Genomic DNA, 19,234 nt, shown 5'->3' with positions numbered 1-19,234 from the left:
TGCACATGTGTAAAAAAATGTTGGTGGGGACTGAAACTGAGTGATGGTACAGGGGGTTCAGACTTTTTATTTTCATGCCTGTTCAGAAGTTACAAATTAAAAGAATATTTTAAAACTCACTGGTTTGGGACTTGCCCGGCAGTCCAGTGGTTAAGATTATGTGCTTCTAGAAATAAAGATAAAGAAAAAAAAAAAAAAAAAAAAAAGATTATGTGCTTCTGTTGTAGGGGGCATGGGTTCAATCCTCGGTAGGAACAATAAAATCCCACATGCTTTGTAACCAATTAATTAATTAAAAAATTTAAAAAGAATTCTAAAAACTCATCAGTTTGGGATTCCATACATGGATTTTACAACCCACTAAGGGGTCACAACTCATAATTGGGAAATTTTGAATTACTCTAAGCTGTGCAGAGATTTACCCTGGGCATGATGAACAGAGATTAACCCAGATATAATCAACAGGCCTAAAGAAGGAAGTGCTTTTCCAGTGCAGTTGACCACCCCCTCGATGGTCACTAGCAACAACATCTCCCTCCCTGTATGCACTTGTCATTCCCACAAAAGGCGAAGCGGATTTCCCTACCTCTTGAATCCAGGCTGGCCCAGACCAGAATGCGTCAGAAGTGACGTTCTGGAAAAAAAAAAAAAGAAGTGACGTTCTGAGACTTCTGAGTTCAGACCTCCAGAGAACCAGAAACTTCATTCGTAGCACTTAGAATGAGCTGCCAGGTCATGAGAAAGAGCAGTGGGAAGCCACACGAGGAGCGCTGAGTGGCCAGTAACAGCCCCGCCAGCACCAAGCCAACCCTGTGTTTCCAAACAAGCACTTGGCTTCCCACCTTAAGAGGTTGCCAGATAAAACACAGGCTCCCAGATAAATCTGATTTTCAGATAAACAAGTCCTTCTTCAGCCTGTCTCAAATATTGCATGGGACATACTTATGCTAAAAACCAGTCATTGTTAACTTGTAGTTCAGATTTAAGTAGGAAGTCTGTATTCTCATTTGCTGCAGTTGGCAATCCTACACCTGGAGCACCTGAGGGCTTTCTCTGGCAGCCAAGGACACTCAGCCCAGGTGAAGGGCACAGGAGCAAACATTATCCGATGAGGCAAAGGCCACCTTTCTCAGCCCTTGATGGGAGGGACGATGCTGGAGTGAACTCTATCCAGCCCCTGTGCCCTGGTAACCCTGAGAAGCAGGATCCACTCCTTTGCTCTCTTTCTGTCCCCTCACCTCCGCCAGGGCTCCTGAGGGTGGCCCCCAAAGAAATTCTTGTCTCAGCTCTGCTTTAGAAGAACCGAGGAGGAGAAGGGAAAGACAGAGGATAAGATGGTTGAATGTCATTACCGACTCAATGGACATGAGTTTGAGCAAGCTCTGGGAGACGGTGAAGGACAGGGGAGCCCGGTGTGCTGCAGTCCATAGGGTCTCAAAGACTCAGACATGACTGAGCAACTGAACAACAAACTGAGACAGCAGAGCTTAACCAGGGCTAACTGTCATAATCACTATAATTATCCACTCACAGCGGAGGGAAGCAAACTGAACATCACAGCTGACATTTATTGAGCCCTTACTGGGCACCTGCTCAAGATGCATTTCCTCACCAACACCCCTCTGAGGTGTCACAGATGGGGAAACCGAGGCTTGGAGAACCTCAAGGCCCCGCGCCTTTTCACTGCTGTTCCCTCTGCCTTGAGCACCCTTGCTCGTCCTCGTCATCACCACTTCCCAGTCTGGAGACCCAGTGTACTGCCCCCATCCCAGGCTTGATCAGGCTCCTCGGGCTCTGTGGCCTCCCATGTGGCCCCCTATCATCCAGCATCCATTAGGCACCTACTGTGTGCACAGCGCTGTTCCAGTGAAGGAGACAGACCCCCTGCACCACAGGGCTACCTTCTCGTGGGGCAGGGCAGATGGATCAGAGTCCAGTGAGTCAGATGTGGGACTTGGCAGGTGATAAGAAATGTCGTGGAGAGGTGATCAGGAAGGAAGAGCATCACCTTAAGTAGAGTGGTGAGGGGAGGCTTTCCTGAGGAGGTGACAGGAGCAGAAACCTGAAGGAGGTGAGGGAGCCACCGGAAGACCTGGGGGAAGAGTGTTTCAGACAGAGAGAACAGCAGATGCAAAGGTCCTGAAGTGAGAGTGTGCTGGGGCTGCAAGGAGCGACAAGGCCAGTGTTGGGGGAGCTAGGGGAGGGGTGGGGTGAAGCCAGGAGGTGACAGTCAGGGAAAGAGGGCAAGTTCACTGAGAAGCTAGAAAGGCTTAAGCTGCAGTGCCCTCACCTGCCAGATGCCCAGGGCACTGGGAGGGGCCTTGCAATGACTTCACATGCAAGTGTCCTTCCGGGAACTCTGTGTGGTTCATGGCAAACCATTAAAAAGCCAATTTAAACATCTTTTCCAAGAAGCACTGGTAGGAGATGTAATGCATTTCCTTTCATAATGCTTAGCTAATGTCCTGTAATTCAGTTTATCCTCTCAGGAAACTTTCCCATGGAAGTGGCATATAATTACGTGGCTCAAGGAGTTTTCACAGTTGACTCCTTACTCCTCGTCTGTGTCCTGAGGCATCAACTTCGCTCCTCCTGGGCTCTGCCCTACCCCAGAGCCCAGCTCAGCGTTAGCACCAGGAGGGATCTCTGCATGCGCAGAGACGGGGCAGTGAGTAGGTTTTGCAGAAGGCGAGACGGGCACGGAGGCAAGGCCATCTGCCCGAGCTTACATGGAAAATAGGCAGCAGAACAGGGGCGTGGCAAGGTCTGTGGCCCCAGGCCAACACCCTCTGATGCTCTTTCCAGGCTTCCCACCTCGTTTGATGGTTTGGACCCGGGATCCCCTCCCTGGCCCAAAACCTGGGGCTGGGCTGCGTCCTGGGCGGGCGGAGGGCGCTGCGATCTGACAGTTGCCGCCAGAAGGCGCTGCCGGGCTGACCCTGCGGGAAAGAGCAGACGAGCAGCGTGGCTCCCTGGGCCTCTGGGTCCATAAGTTCCTCAACTGACCTGGCTCCACACTGCGGATCGAAAGACCCTGAGCCTCCCCTGCTCTGAGTACAGGGACAGATGTAGCTCCAGACGTCTCCTTCCAGGCAGAGTGACCTGGAGGGCCTAGGGAGGGGGTCCCCTTCAGCCTGGGGACTGCTCAGCAGATGTGGATGGTTGGCTTGGGTCCGAGCGTGGTGCCTGGCTGCCTGGGTGCTGGCACTGGAGGGATCACTGTGGACTAAAGCCCTAACTGCAGCACTCTCTGCTGTGTGACTCCAGTCAAGTCACCTGGCTGCTCCGGCTCCCCTTCTGTAAAATAGAGTCGATCAGAGCACCCCCCATAGAAGATTGCTGTGAGGATTGAAAGTGACGTGATGTGAAATTGTTCACGGCTCAGTCCTGTCTGACTCTTTGCAACCCCATGGACTGTATCCCGCCAGGCTCCTCTGTCCGTGGGATTCTCCAGGCAAGAATACTGGAATGGGAAGCCATTCCCTTCTCCAGGAAATCTTCCCAACCCAGGGATCGAACCCGAGTTTCCTGCTTTGGTAAGTGGATTCTTTACTGTCTGAGCCACCAGCAAAGAGAAAATGATACACATGAAGCACTTGACTGCTGTTTTTCCAGGGACTCCCCTGGGGGTGCCTCTATCCCTCCTGGTTCTGAAAACTCTCACCTCACCTTCAGCAGGGTGTGCACCAAGCCTGGTCTCCCAGACTCAGAGACATCGTAAACCAACACTTCTGAATTCTCCCAGTGGTCCTCTGGGGTTGGTATTGCTTATCAGACCCCCTCTGTGAAGGAAGAAACAGAGGCTCAAAGAAGGGGAGGAGGGAGGGACTTGCTAGAGCAAGTCAGACAGAAAAAGGACTGAAGAGGGAGTCTGTGTGTAGATACAAAGTGACCTCGCTCTCTGTTTTTTTCTTTTGGCCTCATGGCATGCAGTTTCCCAGACCAGAGATCCAATCCATCCCCCTCTGCAGTGGAAGCACGGGGTCATAACCACTGGGCCACCAGGGAAGTCCCAGGAAGTGATCTCTAAGTGATATTGTTAGATATTGTAAACGGGGGAAAAAACTAAGTATAGGACAATGTTCATGTATCATGTATAGGACATGTGTACATGTTCACATTTGAGCTAAAAAGTGTCCATAAGGATAGAAAATATAGGTAGAATTGCCTATATGTGCATAAAAAAGTCAAACAAGATATTATTTACCCCTAAGGAGAGGAACTGGGTGCCTGGTGTCTGTGGTGGAAAGAAGACTTTTGCTGCACACTTATGAAATACCTAAAAGGGTGTTTTTGTATTATTTCTCTGAAATAAGGTCAGGGAGGGGAAAATAAATGCATTAATTCAGGGGTGCAAGTTCCAGAACCAACAAGAACCAGGAAAGAAATATGAATACGTTGAGACATTAAGGACTGGTGGAGGGACTTCCCTGGAGGTCCCTCGGCTAAGACGCTGTGTTTCCGATGTGGGAGTCCCAGGTTTGATCCCTGGTCAGAGAACTAGATCCTGCATACCACAACAAAAGATACCACATGCCACAAGTAGGAGCCCACGCAGTCAAATAATCTAATTAATTAAAATTTAAATTTAAAAAAGAAGGGAAGTTGTGGGGACTGAGGCAAAGTCCCATCTGATAGGGTGGCCCTGCTCCACGGCCTGTGGGGTGGCGAGGCTGGAGGGAGGTCCATCCGCTGGCTGACCTATCTATCTGCCATCACCAACCCACCCTCCCCTGTGGCCTTCCACTTAAGAGGCTGGAAAAGATAAATGACTGGCTTTCCTAGTCTCCCTTGCAGTTAGGAGTAGTCATGTGATGCAGTTCTGGTCAATTAGATCTAAGGAATCTGTGGGGTGGGGGGGTGGGGGGTGGGAGGTAGGGATAAGTTCTGGGAAATTATTTCTCTGTATGATAAAAGAGACATTATTTCAGTTCATTCTAAGCTTAACCATTTCTCTTCCTTCCTGTCCTAAATGTAAATGCAGATGCAATGCCAGGTGCAGTAGCAGCCATACTGAAAACAAGAGGGAAAAGTGAAGCAATTGCAGAGATATGAACCCTGACATCAGTGGACAGGTAGGTAAAGCAATGCCAACCATAACTGATCTCCAAGCTCATCGGGATGGAGGAAAATACACTCCTATTTGCCTGAGCCACTCTGATCCGTTTTCTATTTTTTGTAATCCAACACATTCTTAACTGTATAGAAAACGTGTATTTGATAGAACTCAGAAGGTATGGGAAAGGAGAGGCTAGGCAGGAGTCTGGAGGGTAAAGGTCCAGGAGACAGACTTTCCATCAGAGGTGGGGGAGGTCTGAGCATGTTTCTTTTATAATAACCAGCATTTATTGTGCACATGCTGTGTACTCCAACGGCAATTTACACAGATCAACTTACTTCTCACCACAGTCCTCTGAGCCAGGCCCAGCTTTATCCCCACCATCCGGAGGTAACTGGGGTCAGAGAAGCAAAGTAGATTGTTCGGAGGCCCTACAGCTACAGGCTGGACAGCAGGACCTGAGCTCAGGCAGAAGCTGTCCAGCCCTGGATGGACTCTGACTCCTCCATCTGCCCCTCTTGGGGACTTGGTCTCCATGTGAAAGGGGGTGCAGGTCCTGGTGGGAGCTGGGATGTGCTCTGCTGGCCCAGCAGGCAGAGGTCAGCCAGGTGACCACCTCCCCTTCCACCTCCATGTCCTCGTCCCTCACCTCTGGTGGTGTGGGGAGGCTGGTGGGTGATGCAGCCCTGATGGGGAGGTCCCTGGAGGGCACAGCCTGGCCCTGGAGACATTTCCACTCCCTGGCCCTCTGGGCCTGTTTCCTTCTCCATGAAGGCACTGATCAATCAGCACCCTGAGGCTACTGGAAGGAAGGCTTGCAGTGACCTAAGCCCTGCGGGCGTGGAGTGAGGGTGTGGACCTTCAGGGCTGTCCCCTTGTCCCCTCCGGGCGCCCCAGGTCCGCCCCAGGCACTTCCGGGTGATCTCAGGAAATACCAGACCCCCCCCACCCCCCAAGCCATCTGCAGTCCTGTTGCCACCACCTCCCTCCCGCTCCCCTGCCCTGTCCCTCCCCCACCTCCTTCCGGTCACAGGTCTTACTCACATCTCCACCCTGGGCAGTGCTGGACTTCAGCCCCCCAGCCTTCTACAAGGTCTCTCCCTCCAGCTCTCACTTAGAGAAGGGGGATTGGGAGCTGGCTAGGGTCCTGGTAACTGGACCCAGGCAAGGGGACCTGTGACTGTGAAATAAGTTGAGGGAATTCTGAAAACTTAGAAGAGGAATCAGGGAAGCAATCAGGGAAGGCTGCTTGGAGAAGGTGACATTTAAGTCTGGTCCAGAAGACCAAGGAATTGACCAAGGACAAGTGTTTCCAGACAGGAATTCATTTATTCAACAAGCATTTATTGAGCACCTGCTGGTGCTAGGCTCCCCATAGGCTCTGAGCTTTGGCAGGAGGCAAGATAAGTTTGTGCTCTCTTGGGTTTCACAGTGAGGAAATCAGAGGAGTAAACACCAGCTCACAAGCTGGGCTCAGAGCTACCAAGGAAGAGTAGGTGGGGTGGGGGGTGTGTGAAAGGGGCCCCATGCTAGTCTGAGGCGGGGCAGCCAGTGAGGGCTTCCCTCCCCTGGGAGGGTGCTGCCTGACTGCTGAACCAGGAACAGCCATTACTTAGGCGGCAAAGGAGGGTGGAAGGGAATCCAATGGAGGGAACAGCAAGTGCAAAGTCTGAAAGTCAAGAGGATGCAGGACGGCTCAGCTGCTGGACAGTGGACTGGATCAGGAGGCCACAGAGGCTCAGGGCAGGGAGGTGACCTGCCTGAGGTAACAAGCACTGGAAGGCAGGGATGTGGGCTCAACCACCGGAGTCTCTGCGGCATTTTGAAGGGGGCCTGCAGCTGCACAGCCTCCCGGGGCAGGTACTGATGGAGGGACAGCTAACTGCTGGGAGGAGATGCTGCCCTAAGAGAGGCAGCAGCGGAAGTCGCCGTGGGTCGGTGGAGGCTGTGGTGGCCGTGATGTGGTTTCTTCAGGGCCCCTGTGGTAACAGCCCGGGCACTTTGCCTGCCTCCTGTGGCTTCAGCACCCACAGAGAGCCCTCACTGGGGCACGCCTGCTTCCCAGAGCTCGGACCAAGGCTGGGAACCCAGACAGGACCCTTCTCAGTCCCGGGACACCTCCCAGTCTTTTATCTCCCGGGAGATATTTAGTGGGAGATATTTAGTGGGGCTTCCTTTACAGAAGAGGAAACTTGGGTTCAGAGAGGGCTGGTGGCTGGTCCGGGACCACACAGCCAGAGGGTGGGGTCAGGCGCCCACAGCTCTGGGCTCCCCCTCTCCCTGTCTCTTTCCCCCATGCTCCTAAAGGTGACTCCTGGAGTCATGTCCAAACCAACAACTGCCATTGGAATCTTTGTTCAAGGTGGGTGCTTGTGACCTCAGACAGGTCACCTCCCTGCCCTGAGCCTCTGTGGCCTCCTGATCCAGCCCACTGTCCAGCAGCCAAGCCATCCTGCATCCTCTTGACTTTCAGCCTTTGCACTTGCTGTTCCCTCCATTGGATTCCTTTCCACCCTCCCTCGCAGGGAAGCAGGAAATCCTTGTTCAATGCAGACCTTCAGTCATGATTGCACTCCTGGGCTGAGCCCAGGCTCAGCGCACGGGACAGGCTCAACAGCCTCTGTCTGTGGGGGGAGTGGTAAGGGCACCGACTGGGCTCCTAGCTCCAGGCTGCCGCCTCCTAGCTGTGTCACTTCGCCTGCCTGTGCCTCAGTTTCCTCATTGGTGAAATGGGATCATGAGAGTGCCTTCCGGTTGGTGTGAAGGTCCAGTGGGATGATAGGGGAGGGCTCAGGAGAGGGGCTGCATGGTTGTTTCTGTGTGGCTGTGGCCTTGTGGTGGCCCGGCCCCGAGGAGGTGGCCTCCGGAACTGCTCCAATCTTGAGCTCACCCCACCAGTTTCTTCACATCTCACTTCACAAGGTTTGGAGGTTGCCCAGTCTCGCAGCTGGGGGGGTGGTCAGGACTGAAACCCGGGCGACAGCCCTGCCAGACAGGGTGGCTGTAACTCAAGTCTGCAGGAAGTGGGGAGGCGCCTAGGGTAAGCGGGTGGTGGCAGGGGTGCACCGTCTGTCTTTGGAGTGAGCACGCATGGGGCATCTGGACCTCCGGACATCTGGTAAGGAGCATTCCTGGCAAAGGGAACTTTGAACAGTGAGGTGTTGTGCTGGGCGGGGGGTGCACTGGGGGCAGGGGCAGGGTCTTCTGGCCATGGGAGGGGCTGTGGATTTGATTCTAAGTGTGGTGCCAAGTCCTCGGAGGGGCTGAGAGGGGTGACACAGCTTCCTGTCTCCCCAGCAATTCTGTGTGCTCAACAAGCACGCTCAGTCACTGTGCCCTGGGGCCAGAACCGTGCAGGGGAGGAGACGCAGGTAAGGAAGGCCCGGCCTGGGCCCACTCAAGAAGCTGCAGGACCACAGGGTGGCAGAACCCACATCACTGTCCAGGGGGAGGTGCCAGGATGCCCGTGGCATCAATGGAGGCCCCCAGGGCAGGATGCCCACCTATGAGCACTCGGGCCAGTGCTCATAGAAGGATCCTCCAGGGTGGAAAGGCATTCAAGGCAGAGGGAACAGCACATGCAGGCGCTCAGAGGTGAGACCCCAGGAAACGAGTGGGGCTGCAGGGCAGGGTCCGGGAGCGGTGCCAACAGAGGAGCTTGGTGGGAATGATGCAGGGAGGCCTGAGGGGGCCTGGGCTGGCTGGCAGGTCCCAGCTGGCTGGTTTGTCCCTCCTGTCCTCATCTGGGTGTGTGGGCAGCTTGCATCTAGTCACTCACATGAAGACGGTGAAGATGCAACTTTATTATCTTTCTGCTCAGTATCTCTTAGATAAGCACAGTTACAAAAATTAATAACAATGTTTGCTTTATGTCCTCAACTTGTATTTTCTTATGAGAAATTAAAGGAAGACATGGAAGGAAGGGGGGGAGGGAGGGGGAGGGGAGGAAAAAAGGGGAGAGAAAAATGAGAGGAAGAAGCAGAAGAAACATTGGGGGGATTTTTTTTTTTTTTTGCCTTTTTCTGGTCTAAATGGCCAAAACTGTTGCATTGTCTCACCCCTTGAGGTCATTGGCCTCTGCCCTCTCTTGAGACCTCTGTGTCTTGGCTTCATAACTGCTGTGTCTGGGTCAGCCTCCTCCAGCCTGGCGCCCCAGCACAAACCAGCTTCACAAGGAGGGGCTCAGTAAAGGAGCAGAGGTGAGTGGGAGGAGAGGGCGGAGGGAGAACCCGTCTGCAGGTGAGGTCCCAGGTCTCCGGAGAGACTGGTAGATCCTGACAGTCTGCTCCATCAGCCCCGGCCTCTTCCAGAGCCAAGGCCAGTCTTCTTGCTCTTTTTCCCACAGCACCGGGTCCTGAGAGTGCTAGGGCCCGCTGTACATGTGGCCCTGGACTATATGCTTCCTGCCCATAGTCTCCTACTGCAAAGCAGGTATTATTGAGCTATCTTGTCTGCTTAGTCTTTTGTGTATTTCATGACCTTGGCAGTTTTGAAAAATACTGGTGAGGTATTTGTAGAATGTGTGCATGCTTTTTTTTTTTTTTTAAAGATTGATTTATTTATTTGGCTGTGCTGGATCTTTTTTACCGCGCTCGGGCTTTCTCTAGTTGCGGTCGAGTGGGTTTCTCATTGTGGTGGCGTCTCTTGTTGCGGCGCATAGGCTCTAGGCACTCTGGCTTCAGTAACTGAAGCTCATGGGCTCAGGAGTTGTGGCTCACGGACTTAGTTGCTCCAAGGCGTGTGGAATCTTCCTGGACCAGGGATTGAACCTGTGTCCCCTGCATTGGCAGGTGGATTCTTGACCACTGGACCACCAGGGAAGCCCCTGCATTTTTTTAAGGATTCTTGCTATTTTTATTCTTTTGGCTGAGTCGTGCAGCATATGGGATCTTAGCTCCCCTACCAGGGAAGGAACCACGCCCCATGCAGCGGAAGTATGGAGTCTTAAGCACTGGACTGCCAGGGAAGTCCCTTAAGCATTATTGTTAAAGATGTTTACCAAAAAAAAAAAATAATAATAAAGGCCTTTCCTGGTGATCCAGTGGTTGAGAAACCACCTGCCTAGGCAGGGGACAAGGGTTTAATCCTTGGTCTGGGACAATCCCAAACACCACAGGGCAGCTAAGCCTGTGTGCTGCAGTTGTTGAGCCCAGGCACCCTAGAGCCCTCAGTTCAGCTCAGGTCAGTCACTCAATCGTGTCTGACTCTGCAACCCCATGGACTGCAGCACGCCAGGCTTCCCTGTCCATCACCAACTCCCAGAGCTTGCTCAAACTCATGTCCATCGAGTCGGTGATGCCATCCAACCATCTCATCCTCTGTCGTCCCCTAGAGCCCCTACTCCGCAACAAGAGAAGCCACCGCAATGAGAAGTCTGAGCACCACAATAAAGAACCAGCACAGCCAAAAATAAATACATAAATAAATAACATTTAAAAAAATAAAAATAGCCTATCTTGTTTGGAATTGTTCACCACTATAGGGGAAAAAGCCTGAGGAGTAATGGCCAATAAAGACTAGAAGTGTTGGGTCACAGATTGAAAATTATGTATTAAGCTGATGCTGTTGTTTATTGTTACACTTCATGCCCTAGGGAGGAAATCTGAGGAAGATCATAAAAACTTGTTTCTGAGGCATGTTGTAGAAGAAAGGTGTTATGCAAATCTCTACTGAATTACCAGGTTATTGATTAATGTAGAAAATACTGCAAATATTGCTCCTTCCCTAAAAATGAGAAGGAAGCTTCCTTCTGAGCCCTCATGCCCTTTCTCTTATGATTTCTTGTGATTTCAGTGTTTTGGTTTCTGTCTGTGTTCAGGACTCCTCTGCCTTTTCAGACTTCCAGCCCCTGGAGGGACCAGGGTAGCTTTATCTCTGTGCCCTAATAAGAACCACTGCCCATCTAGGGCTTCACAATTTCTAAAGCTTTTCCTCCTCTGCTTTCTCATTCTGAACTGAAATGCAGTCCCTCAAGGTGGGAGGGATTGCTACCCCCACTTCACAGATGGGGAACCCGAGGGCTGGCCAGCATAAGCTCTGCTTGCTGGACAAATGGATTTGGATCTGGAGTTCAGACCTTGGATGAAGCTTCCTGAGACCTCCTGCGTCGTCGCCAGGAGAAGATGCATGCCATCTTCACGACATGCCCTTTCTCCCTGCCTGCAGCACCTCCCCCTTGAAGCCCTCCCTCCCTAACCCCAGAGACATTCCCATCTGTACAGCCATTTCTTCCTGCTTCTGAACCTCATCATCCTGACTGGCCCCCATCACTCTGCCTCTTCAGGCATTTGAGACTCACCTCCAAACTCTTAAGTTGTATCTGACTCTTTGCAACCCCTGAACTGTAGCCCTCATGGCTCCTCTGTCCATGGGATTTTCCAGGCAAGAATACTGGAGTGGGTAACCATTCTTCTCCAGGGGATCTTCCTGACCTAGGGATAAAACCCACTTCTCCTGCATTGCCAGGTGAATTCTTTACCTCTGAGCCACAGGGAAGGCCCAGGAAGGCAGATGAGCCTGACTGCTCCAGCCTGTGCCCTGGGTTGGCTTGGGCCTTGGGCAGAGTATCTGGCTTATCCTACACCTTCCTCTGTAAGATAGCTTACATGCTGTGGACCCAGGAGAACCTGGCTTTGAATCCCAGCATGGCCGTGTGCTGCCTCTGTTTCCTCATTTTTAAAATGGGAATGGTGCTGCTAACCTCAAGGGCTCCTCATGGGGATGAACTGAGAGAAGAAGTGCCAGAGTGCCCTGGGCTTCAAAGGGCGTGAAGAAGGAGAAGTGAGTTTGAGGAATGCAGGAATGTCCCCTCCAATCTTGCACAGGGGAGATGGTCTTCCAGACTTAGGAGGCCCTCTCTACTCTGCAGCCTGGCTTGATCCCCTGAATTGCTCTCCAGCTCACTTCCTGGGCTGTGGTTGGCTTATCATCTCTTTATCTGCATCCAGCTCTCTTTCCTAAATCTCTGTGGCAGTGCAGATTTGCAAGCTGGGCGTGGAAAGGACTGGGTTCTGCAGGCAAATGTTGGCCTGGGTGATCCAGCCCGGCATCTCTCCAAACCTCACTTTTTTCCTGTAAAATGCGAACAATATAAAGACTCACCTTGAAGGGTTGTGGTGAGGTTTGGGGCCAGTGCCATGCCTGGTGGGGGCACGTGGTTGTTTAAATTCATCAACTAAAGTTAAATAAGGACTTAAAACTGCAGCTCCTCAGTTGCACTGGCCACGTTTCAAGTGCTTACGTGTGGACAGGACAGCTAGACTGCAATGCATCCTCCCAAGGAGTCCTAGTGGCAGCATTGGTCTGTGGACAGCACTCCAGCCTGTGCTGGGCACCTGCTGAGTGTGGGCACAAGTTCATCTGTAGCTGCAGACTCTTCGGGGGTGGAGGGCCATGATTTCAGCGAGAGTGCTGCCCTCCTGTAGGCCCAGGAAGGTCCAGCAGAGAGCTGGGTCTCACCAGGAGGGTGCTCCAGGATCGGGGTGGACCAGGTTCAAAATGGGGAGCTCAGGTTCCTGCCTCTGGGGGAAGGCACACAGGGCTTCCTTCACTTTCTAGTGGAGAAAGCTTGTGGAGCCTGAAGGCAGGTTGGACAAGTGGTTTCTGGCCTCTAGGACTACCATTGTCGGACTTTTCAAAGGAATGATGGCCACATGGCTTTGCAGAAGGTGTTAGTGTCTCTCTCGGCCTCTCCCCTCCCCCTCATCACTCCTTCCAGTCTTCCCTCTCCTTCCTTCTCTCCCTCTTATCTTGTGGCCAGAGAAGGGCAGTCTAGATTCTAGCTAGTGAGAACAGAGGGCTGTTATCCCCCATCTCCTCTCGCACAGGCAGAAGGAATATGGGGCTCAGGGAAGGACAGTGGCTTGTGTTCCACGCCTTTGCCAGTGAGGGCACAGTGGGACTGCTGGACATAGCCCCCCTGAAAACAGAGCTTGGCATAGTGTTGAGGTCACCTGGGCCTCCTTGGATCACAGGCTGCGGGAGGGTGCTCTCTGCCAATCCAGGAAGCCCTGATGCATCCCCAGACCCTGCTGTGAGGGGTCTCTGCTGACCCCACTCTGACTGGAGCAAGTTGGGTTTGGGCTCCTCTCCAGGGTCTGGCCCTCCTCCAGCATGATTCTTAGCACATAGTAGGTGTCTCGTGGGCCCTGGTTGAACCGAAGGGAGGAGGTGTTTCCTATGTGAGAGTGCGAGGCCCTGTGAAGGGGCAAGCCTGCACCAGGGGGGTCTATAAGCCCCTCATGGGAGGAGGGTGAACCCAGCGCCCCACCTTTTTAGGGTCACAATGTCACTAGCAGTCTAGCAAAGTCTCTGCACCATCCTCAGAATAATTTTAAGGTGTGTTTTACTGAAGTAGAATGCATACATTAAAGTGACACATCTGTAGCATACATCAGTGAATTTTCACCAAGGGTAACACTGGTACCCCTGCACCCGGCGCCCCTGCACAACCACCCACCCCCACCATCCGGCTCCACCTCCCGGACTTGTTAACGTTTACAAGAGCACACTGGGAGGGGAAGCGTGTTTGAGCTTCGACTGGGGGCTCTCGGCGTGTGTATGTGAAGGAGGAGAGGGTGTGTGGACCTGTGGGACGTGCCTGGGATGTGGGGGGATTTGTGGGGTCTGAGTGAAGGTTGCTGTGTGCGTGGTTTCAGGGGTGAATTTGCCACAGTTTGTGCAGTGGTGTGGGGTCGTTGGCACGCGTGCGTAGGGTTTGGGGGTTGTTTCGAGTATTGGGGCGTGGGCTGTAGGGTGTGGTGGGAAGGCTGGGTAGTCTGCGTGGGGTCGTGGGTACCCGAGGGAGGTCGCGGGGTCAGAGAAAGTGGAACCTGGATTGGCTGGGACCCTGGCCCGCGGGAGCGGGGCGGGGCCAGACTGCAGGGGGCGGGGCCTTGCGGGATTTGGGCCGGGCGGAAGGGCGGGCCCGCTGGACCCAGGGCAGGGCCTCGGGGTACGGGGCGGGGCCAGACGGCAGGGGGCGGGGCCTTTCGGGACCTGGGCCGGGCGGAGGGGAGGGGCCGGCGGGCGCGCGCACGCAGCCGGCGCGCCCCCTCCCGGCCGCCATGTTGGCTGGTGTGTGGGTGTCAAACCGAGCTGGAAGCGGCTGCGACTCCTCGGGCTCCAGTCGCTCCCGCCTCCTCAGCTCTACTGGCGGCCGCAGCCGCGCACCCGGGTCGGCCCGGAGGAGCGCAGGTGAGCCGGGGCCTCGGGGCTCGGGGGCCGGAGCGGACCGAGGGCGCGGACCCTGCCCCTCCCCAGAGCGCCCCCAGAGCGCGGATCCCCCCACCACCTCCGGGAGTATGCACCCCTTGGTCCCAGCCGGGTCCACCTCAGGCGGGATCCCCTCTTACCCAGCAGGCCCCGCCCCACGGGCTGGAGCACGGCCCCTCCCCGTCTGGGTCCTCATTCCTCTGCAGGGACCCCCTCCCTTCCCCTCAGGGAGCTCTTCCTTTGGTATCCTCGGAGCCCCGGGCTTCCCGCGCCCGCCGCAGCTCCGGGAGCCCGTCCAGGCCTCGCCGTCCACCTTTCAGCTGGACCCACCCTGCCCCTCCTCCCTGGGCCGGGCGCCCCCGCCCTCGTCCAGGTGCCGGCCGCCCCCCTCTGGGCCGCCGCGGGCCCCCTCCCCTCCGCAGGGACCGGGCTCGCCCTCCCCACCCCACGGCACAGCGGGGACGGGGGCGGCGGAGCCAGGCTCCAGCTGCCTTTTGTTCCGCGTGGGATGGCGAGACCCCGCCCCGCGGTCCTGCCGGGCTGGTCGAGGTGGGTGAAGGGATGCGTGGGGCCGCCTCTTCCAGGGGACCCTTCGTCTCTCTCCCCGTGGGGCGGCTCCCGGGAGCCCAGCGCCTTGGGAGAGGCCGGCCCTTCCGAGAGGAGTCCGTGCCAACAGGTTTTTGTTTGCAACCCGGAGTTGGCCCGGTGGCTTTGCGGGGGGTAGGGGGTGAGGACTGCTCGCTCTCCCCAGAAATCCCGGCAGGGGCCTGTGGGAACCCATTCCTCCGCCCAGGGGCTCCGTCTGGGGCTCTTCGCCCTTTAGCTGCCCTGGGGACGCGTCGGAGCCTGTGCTGGAAGGAGGATGGGCTTAACCACCTTGAGGATTCAGATGGGGAAACTGAGGCCCAGAAAGAGGCACTGGGTCATGCGGTGATACAGCGTCGGTGCCGGAACTAGAAGCTTGGGCTCGGGGCTCTCTCTGGGATATTTTAGAATTTTTTTTTAGAGAGATGTTCAGGGTTATCCCTCTCCTCTTTTAACATTCACTAAGAACTTGAACAGAAAAAGATGAGAAGTAGGAGTTGTGCCTTTCCACCTCCAGGAGGAGCTTAAAATGATTGAAAAAGGTGAATTTTAATTTTTAATGGTCCTTGCCCTCTTCCAATTATGTAAGATAATCAAGATTTGGCAGAAAACTTGTGCATCTTGTAGCTCTAGATATGGATGTTAGGTGCTAACAGATCGTAGGCCGAATCCTGCGCAGCAGGGGTTGAATTTGCACTGATAATTAAGTTTTCATCTGTATTTAAATGAACATCCAAAGGGCCTACAGGTTGTTCCTGAGTGGTGCTTGTTCCAGCAAATGTGTTTGGGACAGGTGATTGTGTCAGAGAGTCTGCCAAGATCTTCTCATTTCTTATTTATCTTCATTAAAAAAAAAAAAAATCTGTATCTGTATTTTTACATTTTTAAAACTTTTGTGCTTCTTTAGTTTTAATATTGGGTCAGTCATCCTTACCAGTCTCACTGAGTTTTTCTTTTGTAAGCACTGGATGAGTTGCATGCATGCTCAGTTGCTCACTTGTTTCCAGCTCTTTGTGACCCCATGGACCCCTTTGCTCCTCTGTCCGTGGAGTTTTCCAGGCAAGAATACTGGAGTGGGTTGCCATTTCCTTCTCCAGGGGATCTTCCCAGCCCAGGGATTGAACCTGGGTCTCCTGCATTGGCGGGCAGATTCATTAACACTGAGCCACCAGGGAAGCCCACTGGATGAGTTGTTGTTCAGTTGCTAAGCTGTGTCCTACTTTTTTCAACCCCATGGACTATAGCAGGCCAGGCTGTCCTCCACTGTCCTGGATGAGTTACTGGCTGTTGAAGAGTTTGGTAAAGTGCTGATTAGAGTGAGGCAGGATCCAGGGCTGCATCCCACCAGCCCTCTGGCCAGGAGCGTGTCTGGGTTGTGTTGTTGGGTGTACTGATCTCGGTTTACACAGGCTTCTTGCCTCCCTGTGCCTGGCAGATGGGGTGCTCTGGGGAGATCTCTCTCCCAGCAGGGTGTGTGACTCCAAGCCTGTGCCTGAGGTGTGAAGAAATGTAAGACTTTCGCGTGATGAAAGCTAGCATGGTGTGTACGGTCTTGAAAAATGCCACATCCTTTATGAAAATCCTCTCTAGAAATGCAGGTGACACTCTGTGTAACTGTCTTCCATGACAAGACGTGGGTTTCCTGAGTGTTTGGATTCTGATAAGAGCCCTGCAAAAAGTAGTTGAGAATTACTTGGGATGCTGATTTATTTATTTTTTTAAAATATTTGACTACACCAGGTGTTAGTTATGGCATGTGGGATCTAGTTCCCTGACCAGGGATACAGCCCAGGCCCCCTGCATTGGGAGCATGGAGTCTTAGCCACTGGACCACCAGGAAAGTCTTTCTGATTTATTTCAATGGCTTGGCTTTTCCTGAACCTAAGGAGTGGGCATTTATTCTAATAATAGTAATTATTGTTTAGATTTCATTAGGAAGAGTGGCAGCATCCAATTCTTTGTGGCCTGAAGTACTGAAGGATTTTCACGCACAGGGCTGGTGTTGTCACTTTCTAGGGAAGCACCTTTAAGTTTTCAGAGTTCTCTGGCAGCTGTTCTCCCCCTTCTCCAGAACCTTCCTGGTGGATTGGTGGGTGTGGAGGACTGTGGCTGTTGTTTCATGGCTGAGGATCTGTTGACCCTGAGCCGTGGAGAAATCAAAGGGCTTGGATTTGGGAGATTGAGGAGCTGTTGTTTCATGGCTGAGGATCTGTTGACTCTGAGCCTTGGAGAAATCAAAGGGCTTGGATTTGGGAGATTGAGGTTGGGGAGGATGTGAGGAATTATCCAGTCCTACCCTGCTTTTGTCTGCTAGGCTCTCAGTTCAAGCATTCTATTTAAACAGGTCTCCCGCGACTTCCCTGGTGCTCTTGTGGTTGAGAACCTGCTTTGCAAGGCAGAGGATGTGGGTTCGATCCCTGGTCGGTGAACTATAGGTCCTAAATGCTGCAGAGCAACTTAACGCATGTGCCACAACTGAAACCCGATACAGCCGAATAATATTTTTTATAAAAGAAAAAAAAAATTTTCATCCAGTGTATCATGAAATGTGAATAAGGAGGCCTGGGCGGTGGACCGCAGGGAACGAGCTTATCCATCCCCACTGCAGGATCCACGGTTCTGTCTTGCTCTTGCCAGAACTGCTACTGTTGGTCCAGCAGTCCTGTGCCAGGGTGTTATCCCCCTTCTACAGATGAGGAAACTGAGGCCCAAGAGCGTAAGTCTTGTGCTCAAGGTCATGCAGCCAATAGGTGATGGGGCTGAATTTAGACAGGTGTGTTGACTCCCCAGATGTTATGATGCCTTAATCTCATCTGAGAAACTGAGTCCTGGGGTGAAGAGACTTATTCTAAGCCCAGCTGTGAGTTGGCGGAGGATCGAATACCACAGGGTGACCTGATTAGGATTGCTGAGGTGGGAGAGAGCACCCTTTGGTTTTGCCAGATGCATTGGGAAATGTCTTTTTGTCTCCATCTGTTAAATTTTTGAAAATTGACAAGCTTTCTGATAAGTTCTTCAATGGAATTTTCTTTGGTCTTAATTAGTTTGTTCAAGGTGTCTAAAAATAGGCGCTTAGAAAAGCAAACACAGTGAAGTAAGTGTCCATGCTGCTGAGAGAAGGTGTGTTGAGTAGCCTCTGTCCACAAGCTTTTTTGTCCCCACCTACCTTCCACATTCTTGATGTCTTGAAATGCAAAGTTGTTTCAGCAGACTCTTGTTGAACATAATTCCCCTCTGTCTTCACATCCACATGTAACACAGGGGTTGCCACCCATTGTGAGTGAAAAAACAGGCCCAGAGAGATTAAGTAACCTTTGAGGAGCTGACCCAGGCCTGTGTGGTTCCCAAAGCTGGGTGCTTCCCACTCCACCAGCCCCTGCAGAACACTCCACATGATGAGTGCTCATTTCTGTTATAGGACACACTTGTGACCTGAAAACCACCACGTTTATTTAGAGGGCTGGGAATTGTGTACGAGGAGATGTGTGTCTTTTTCCTAACTTCATTGTCTGTGAAGACACGGAGGTTTGAATGGACCATTTGAACTGATAGAGGTTGAATTTCGGCTTTGGATTTAGAGAACGGCCTGGCTCTTTTGAGCAGGTCCTCAGCACTGTTACGAACCCCCACGTGCATGGCATTCCTTCTGGTGACTCAGCCCGGCGCGCCCAGGTGCTGGGGCTGCTTTGTGCCTTCCTGCGGGCCCTCATTTGGGTGGAGCGTGCCAGCCCTCTGGAGACAGAGCAGGCAGCCGTGTCCCTTACCTGGTCAAAGTGGTGGTTGGAACTGTGCACAGAGGCTGTCAGGGAAGGGACCCCATCCACTTCCTGGCACATGGATCGTGAGTGGAGCCAGGAGAATTAGCTTGGCTTGAGTGGTGACTGACCATTCAGGCTGATGCATGATATGGGTTTAAAAGCATCTATAATTCATCACTTCTGAGTGCAGGCTTCATTCTCCCCCCCCCCCCCCCCTTCACAGAACAGGGCTCTGTAGCTGAGGACATCAAATGGCACAGACAGTTTGGCTACAGAGGCCATGCAACAGCTTTGGAATCAGGTGTGGGTATAGGTTGGCCTCCTGGCTGGATGGTTTTGGGCACTTTAATCACTGAACTTTGCTTTCCTTGTCTCTAAAGGGGCCAGTAATAACCACTGCAGATAGAGGAGTGGTCTTCCTCGACCACTGGTGCATATTAGCATCGCTCAGAGGGTGGGCCCTGCCCCCAGCCCTGCCCCCCAGCCCTGCCCCCCAGCCCTGCCCCCAGCCCTGCCCCCAGAGTTTCTGACCCAGTGGATCTGGAGTGAGGCCTGAAAATGGGCTATTTCAGCCAGTTACTAGGTGTTCTCTGATGCTGCTGGTTCTGGGGCCAGATTG

At 53.2% G+C, this 19,234-nt stretch overlaps 1 protein-coding gene across 4 annotated transcripts in view; it reads left to right on the top strand.

Annotated features, from left to right (window-relative positions):
- The first annotated feature begins 14,112 nt into the window (after window positions 1-14,112).
- EPN2 (epsin 2) overlaps window positions 14,113-19,234 on the top strand; it is a 52,072-nt gene continuing 46,950 nt past the window's right edge. For all 4 annotated transcript variants that reach the window (XM_061143626.1, XM_061143624.1, XM_061143623.1 and 1 more), the window contains exon 1: window positions 14,113-14,254. The gene's annotated coding sequence lies outside the window, so the exon portion shown is untranslated. The remainder of the gene's footprint in view (window positions 14,255-19,234) is intronic.

The sequence above is a fragment of the Dama dama genome, chromosome 5 (assembly GCF_033118175.1).
Source record: "Dama dama isolate Ldn47 chromosome 5, ASM3311817v1, whole genome shotgun sequence".
NCBI lineage: Eukaryota > Metazoa > Chordata > Mammalia > Artiodactyla > Cervidae > Dama > Dama dama.
This window is presented reverse-complemented; position numbering and strand designations above follow the sequence as displayed.